Source organism: Berghia stephanieae, unplaced genomic scaffold (assembly GCF_034508935.2).
Source record: "Berghia stephanieae isolate SIO BIC M18660-M18661 unplaced genomic scaffold, UCSD_Bste_1.3 scaffold2525, whole genome shotgun sequence".
Lineage (NCBI taxonomy): Eukaryota > Metazoa > Mollusca > Gastropoda > Nudibranchia > Aeolidiidae > Berghia > Berghia stephanieae.
In genome coordinates, this window is record NW_027623651.1 from 1 (window position 1) to 6789 (window position 6789).

General features: G+C 62.4%; 1 non-coding gene and 2 pseudogenes across 1 annotated transcript; all 3 read right to left on the minus strand.

Moving 5' to 3' along the window:
• Positions 1-1705, minus strand: LOC144961466 (large subunit ribosomal RNA; annotated as a pseudogene; the record flags this gene model as incomplete).
• Positions 1706-2031: 326 nt separating this feature from the next.
• On the minus strand, positions 2032-2188 carry LOC144961464 (5.8S ribosomal RNA). Its single transcript, XR_013643164.1, has one exon. It is a non-coding gene; the product is annotated as a 5.8S ribosomal RNA (ribosomal RNA).
• Positions 2189-2393: 205 nt separating this feature from the next.
• LOC144961465 (small subunit ribosomal RNA) lies at positions 2394-4440 on the minus strand (annotated as a pseudogene).
• Between the last annotated feature and the right edge of the window lie 2349 nt (positions 4441-6789).

The window sequence follows — 6789 nt, forward strand, 5'->3', positions numbered from 1 at the left end:
TCCCGCGGAACCATTCCCCACTTCGGCCTTGAAAAGTACTCTCCGTTCAATATTTGCTACTACCACCAAGATCTTCACCCGCGGCGGCTCCGAACGGGATCGCTCCCGGACTTTCACGCCACCGCGGCGCACCTCCTACTCGCCCCGGCCTGCCCGGGGAGGGGAGTCGCACCCCTCCCGCTGGCGGGGCGGCCCGGTGTGGGTCCGACGCTCAGCGCCATCCATTTTCAGGGCGGGTCGGTTCGGCAGGTGAGTTGTTACACACTCCTTGGCGGATTCCGACTTCCGTGGCCACCGCCCTGCTGTCAGTACCGACCCACACCTTTTAGCTTTCCCGTGAGCGTCCTGCGTTGGGCACCACAACCGGGCGTTCGGTTCATCCCGCAGCGCCAGTTCTGCTTACCAAAAATGGCCCACTCGGCACCCGTGATTCTAGGCCAGGCCCCGTGCGAGGCGGGTCTGGCGCCTCACCCGTTGAAAGTTTGAGAGTAGGACGAGGGCGTTTCGCCCCCGATGCCTCCAACCATTCGCTTTACCGAGTGAAAATCGTTCCGTCGGCACCGGCTATCCTGAGGGAAACTTCGGAGGGAACCAGCTACTAGATGGTTCGATTGGTCTTTCGCCCCTACGCCCAAGTCGGGCGGTCGATTTGCACGTCAGAGTCGCTTCGAGCCTCCACCAGAGTTTCCCCCGGCTTCGCTCTGCTCAGGCGTAGATCACCATCTATCGGGTCCCGACGCCTGCACTCATGCTCCGACAGGGCCGTCAACGCGGCGACCGCCGGGCCGGCGGTGCGCTCCGGGACTCGGTGAGTCGCCCGAGAGATCCCGCCCTCGGCCCGCGAGGGCCTCTCGCTTTCACTTCGCCGTGGGGTTTAGTGGAAACCCTGCGGCTCGCACAGGCGTCGGACTCCTTGGTCCGTGTTTCAAGACGGGTCGGGCAGGTACCGGAATAACGCTGCGCACCTTTCGACGGACCGGAGCCGCCCGCCCGGGAGGCCGAAACCCCCCGGGGCGAACCGCCGCCGTTTGTCCGCGGTCGACCACGGCACCCGAATACGACCGCTCTCGTGCCAACTCGCGCCCACGATCCGCAGGCCGACGACCCGCGTAGGGCGCGCGGACGAGACGGCCCGGTGCCGGTGGCAGCGGAGACCCGCCGTGGTGGGGCACGCGCCCGACCCCCGAACTCGGAAGGCGTCCCCGTCTCCGGGGCGCCTCCGCGGGGGGCACGGGCGACCAGCCGCCACGGCGGGACACGTCGCTCGGCTCAGCCAGTTTACCCCTTGGCGGTTTCACGCGCTTTGCACCCTCTCTTCAGAGTTCTTTTCAACTTTCCCTCACAGTACTTGTTCGCTATCGGACTCGCGCAGGTACTTAGCCTTAGGTGGAGTTTACCACCCGCTTCGGGCTGCACTGCCAAGCAACCCGACTCCGGGGTCGAGGTCGGCGGAAGGGAGCGCCGCCGGCAAGGGCCTGGCACCCGCTCTGGGCAAGCCACGCTCGAGAAGACTCGCGCGGCGCTCCCGATCCCGCTCGACACCGACCCGAACGCTACAGCTCCCCGCGGGCACGGGCCCAGGGGGTTTCAGCGCTGGGCTCTTCCCGCTTCACTCGCCGTTACTGGGGGAGTCCCCGTTGGTTTCTTTTCCTCCGCTTACTGAAATGCTTTAGTTCGGCGGGTACCCTCGTCCGATATGAGGTCGGCAGATCGCCCCATCCGTCGGGTTCGCCGCGCGTCGTTATACTTACTTCCCCGCATACCCCCACGAAGCCCTCGCTCGCGTGTACATCGAGCAGGCCCGAGGATTGAGGAAGAAGCAGCCGATCGCGTGCGTGCTTCCCCGTCTTCGGTGCGCGTCTTATTCGTCGTCCCCCGCCCATACCCAGAGGCCGGGTGGGGACGACGTCTCCCGTGGTCAGACGGGAGCCCTCGATCTACGGCCGCCAGTCGGGCCGAGACCCGACCGGTACGGCACGTCGCGCCGCTCAGTCCCCCCCGAGAAGACCGGTTGCGGCGACGTCGTAGGGCCGACCCTCATACGGACGTGGCCGGTGACTTACGCCCACGGCCGCAATTTGCGTTCAAGACGTCGATGTTCAATGAGGCAGCTGCAGTTCACACGACTCAATACGGCTGGCCGCACTCTTCATCGACGCGCGAGCCGAGTGATCCACCGCCAAAGGTTGTATTTATTTTCTCTCGCTTAAGGGCCAAACGACGACAAAGGGTGGGGGGGGCAAGCGTTGCGCGCGCGGTTACTCGCGGCGCAACGCCGCCGCCCCGTTTATCAGCCTGGACCGCTCCCCGGCCAGGGAGCAGCCCGGCCTCACCGGACAGTGTTTTAACCCTTCACCCGTCGGGCGGGCGGGCTGGGGGCAAAACGAAATCGGACGTGATCCTACCGAAGGTTCACCTACGGTAACCTTGTTACGACTTTTACCCTCTCGGGGCAGCGCAGTTCGGGCGACATCGCGACGACTGCGATTTCAGGAGCCGAAGCTCCGTCTCGCCGGCCACTCCGGGGCCCTGGCTGCGCCGTCCACCGAAGGTAGCGACGGGCGGTGTGTACAAAGGGCAGGGACGTAGTCGGCACGGGATGCTGACCCGTGACTACGTGGCATTCCGAGTTCACGGCCCAACTCGCAGGAAGACCGACCCCGGACATGAAGACTCCTACGCTCACGGTCTACACCGCGCCGGCTGGCGCCACCACTGTAGCACACGTGCAGCCCAGGACGTCTAAGGGCATCACAGACCTGTTATGGCTCCATCTCGTACGCACTGCTCGAGGTCAATCCCTGCAGGACGCGGCCTGCGCGACGGCGGTCCGGGGCACCGCCTCTCCCTGAGTGGGAAGACCGACGCCCGACCCGAGAGCCGAACGCCGACCCAACCCGTGAGACGGACCCCTCTTGACCGCCGTTTGTTATCCGCCAGGGCAGAGTCTCGCCCGTTATCGGAATGAACCAGACGGATCGCTCCACGGGCTAGCAACGGCCATGCACCACCACCCACCGAATCATGAAAGAGCCTCAGTCTGTCAATCCACGCGGTGTCCGGACCTGGTAAGCTTCCCCGTGTTGAGTCAAATTGAGCCGCAGGCTCCACTCCTGGTGGTGCCCTTCCGTCAATTCCTTTAAGTTTCAGCCTTGCGACCGTACTCCCCCCGGAGCCCAGGCACTCTGATTTCTCCGGGGCCTCGCGAGGCTTCCCCACAGGGGACGTCCCCGCGTAACCGGTCGGCATGGTTTACTGTCGGAACTACCGCGGTACCTGATCGCGTTCGTTCCTCCGACTTTCGTTCATGATCAACGAAGGCGCTCTTGGCCGGTGCCTTCGCTCTTGTTCGTCCCACCGCGATCGTCGGATTCCACCCCTCCCGCGGTAGTACGCCGCCCCCCGGCCGTCTCTATAGACCTCGCCCACCGCCCCCACGGAGACCGGTCCCGTGGTTACATTGCGGGGCGGTGGCGTCATCACATCGTTCCGAGCAAAGCTGTGCGAGCACGACCTGCTTTGAGCACTCCAATTGATTCAGGGAGAACACCGCCCGTACCTTAGTGTCGGCCCAGATACGCCACGTACCAAGCCGACACGGCTTAAGACGGAAAGAGACTAAACCGGCAGCGACGGGCAAGCGATGCCCGGCGAGATCCGTCGCGAGGGTCCGGTTGCGGCACCGGAAGGCACCGCTTGCTCCATCCCCAAAACCACGACGGTGCATAATCGCCGGGGCAACGTCACCCGCGGTTTGTCGCTGCCGTCACCTCAGAGATCCAACTACGAGCGTTTTAAACGCAGCAACTACAACATACGCCATCGGAGCTGGAATTACCGCGGCTGCTGGCACCAGGCTTGCCCTCCGATAGGTCATCAACGGCACGTGTTTGGTCTACGCTCAATCCGACCGCTAGGCTCGCATGCGAGCCCAGCCCCGACATTTATCTTCACTACCTCACCGTGCTGGGAGTGGGTAAGTTGCGCGCCTGCTGCCACCCTTAAGCGTGGTAGCCGTCTCGCAGGCTCCCTCTCCGGGATCGAACCCTGATCCTCCGTCACCCGTAGCCAACACGGGGGCTCTTGCCCGGGCCGTCTAAATTTGATGGGACGGCGAGCAAACGGGCACGCCGCTAACAGCGGTCGTCACATACCCAGAGTTCGCCTCAGCCTGGCGGGCGGCGTTAACCACCCGCCGCCGGTCAAGATCCTAATAAATGCGCCCTCTCCCCGCGGAGGTAACCCCGTTAGGAGGAGGACTCGTGTGCACGTATTAGCTCTGGGATTCCTACAGGTGTCCGGACAAACATCGCCCACCCCGTGTATTATCGCCGATATACTGAGCAGTTCGCGGCTTCCCCTTCTGTGTAGGGTGAGCATAGGCGTGCATGGCTTAACCCTCAAGACAAGCATAAGACTACAGGCAGGATCAACCTGGTAGCGTATCCATTTCCAACCCGGCGGGACGGACCCGCTGGGACAGGAGGCTACGGGCGCCGACGACCGAAGCCCAGACGCCGAGAACTCCCAGCGCTCGACTCCTTCGCCGACGGCCCTTCTCGACTCTACCGCACAAACGTTCACCCCTTCGGCCTTCTCGCTGCTGGGTCGGACTGCTCCGACCGCCCGGACACGCTCGCGCTCACACGACTCTAGGTCCTCTACCGAGGAGCTAACCTGGGACCGACTCCGGACTCTCCGACCACCGCTCGTCCAGGCGCTGGTGACCGTGGGTGTACCAGAGGCCACCGCGCGCCTTTCGGCTCGCCTTGCTTCAATTTCAATTTTTCCGACCGACGACCGCCTTCCCTACTATACGTCCCAAACCCCTGTAAGGTAGCCCTTTTCCTCTTGCGGACTACTAAAAAAAAAAATTTTTTGGTGCAAATTCAGATTCGACCCCAGGCACGTATGGCAAACCCGAGCCCGACCTCCGAACAGCCCGAATTTCCCATCGCACTACTCTAGCGAAGTAGCGGAACGCGTTTAACGCCGCGTAAACGGTCTTCCGAGCGAGTACAGGGCCCTAACGGGAAGGGCCCCGAAGTTCAAAACCGGTCGGCAATGGGGAGGTCCCAGGTGCGATCATAGGTGGTGGGTTTATTTCATTCAAATTCGCTCCGTAGAGGAAAATGCGCTCGACCAAAGTTTTTTCCCTCGGCCCTCGGAGGGCTTACCGCGGGAGCGTCCCGGCGCTAGAGTCCTTCTCGGCCGTAGCGAGAGCTTCTTACCCCAGGGACGCCCGTGCGGTAAAGCCTCGAATCGACGAGGCGATAAAATCGTATGAATAAAGCTCCCAAACCGGGATTTGAACCCCGGCAGGGTTGGCCGGCCCGTGGGCCAACTCGATCGAGCCCGAGTCGTCGATCGCCCGACTCTAGCGAAGTAGCGGGAACGCGTTTAACACTCCGCCAAGCGAGTACAGGGCCCTAACGGGAAGGGCCCCGAAGTTCAAAACCGGTCGGCAATGGGGAGGTCCCAGGTGCGATCATAGGTGGTGGGTTTATTTCATTCAAATTCGCTCCGTAGAGGAAATGCGCTCGACCAAAGTTTTTTCCCTCGGCCCTCGGAGGGCTTACCGCGGGAGCGTCCCGGCGCTAGAGTCCTTCTCGGCCGTAGCGAGAGCTTCTTACCCCAGGGACGCCCGTGCGGTAAAGCCTCGAATCGACGAGGCGATAAAATCGTATGAATAAAGCTCCCAAACCGGGATTTGAACCCCGGCAGGGTTGGCCGGCCCGTGGGCCAACTCGATCGAGCCCGAGTCGTCGATCGCCCGACTCTAGCGAAGTAGCGGGAACGCGTTTAACACTCCGCCAAGCGAGTACAGGGCCCTAACGGGAAGGGCCCCGAAGTTCAAAACCGGTCGGCAATGGGGAGGTCCCAGGTGCGATCATAGGTGGTGGGTTTATTTCATTCAAATTCGCTCCGTAGAGGAAATGCGCTCGACCAAAGTTTTTTCCCTCGGCCCTCGGAGGGCTTACCGCGGGAGCGTCCCGGCGCTAGAGTCCTTCTCGGCCGTAGCGAGAGCTTCTTACCCCAGGGACGCCCGTGCGGTAAAGCCTCGAATCGACGAGGCGATAAAATCGTATGAATAAAGCTCCCAAACCGGGATTTGAACCCCGGCAGGGTTGGCCGGCCCGTGGGCCAACTCGATCGAGCCCGAGTCGTCGATCGCCCGACTCTAGCGAAGTAGCGGGAACGCGTTTAACACTCCGCCAAGCGAGTACAGGGCCCTAACGGGAAGGGCCCCGAAGTTCAAAACCGGTCGGCAATGGGGAGGTCCCAGGTGCGATCATAGGTGGTGGGTTTATTTCATTCAAATTCGCTCCGTAGAGGAAATGCGCTCGACCAAAGTTTTTTCCTCGGCCCTCGGAGGGCTTACCGCGGGAGCGTCCCGGCGCTAGAGTCCTTCTCGGCGTAGCGAGAGCTTCTTACCCCAGGGACGCCCGTGCGGTAAAGCCTCGAATCGACGAGGCGATAAAATCGTATGAATAAAGCTCCCAAACCGGGATTTGAACCCCGGCAGGGTTGGCCGGCCCGTGGGCCAACTCGATCGAGGCCCGAGTCGTCGATCGCCCGACTCTAGCGAAGTAGCGGGAACGCGTTTAACACTCCGCCAAGCGAGTACAGGGCCCTAACGGGAAGGGCCCCGAAGTTCAAAACCGGTCGGCAATGGGGAGGTCCCAGGTGCGATCATAGGTGGTGGGTTTATTTCATTCAATTCGCTCCGTAGAGGAAATGCGCTCGACCAAAGTTTTTTCCCTCGGCCCTCGGAGGGCTTACCGCGGG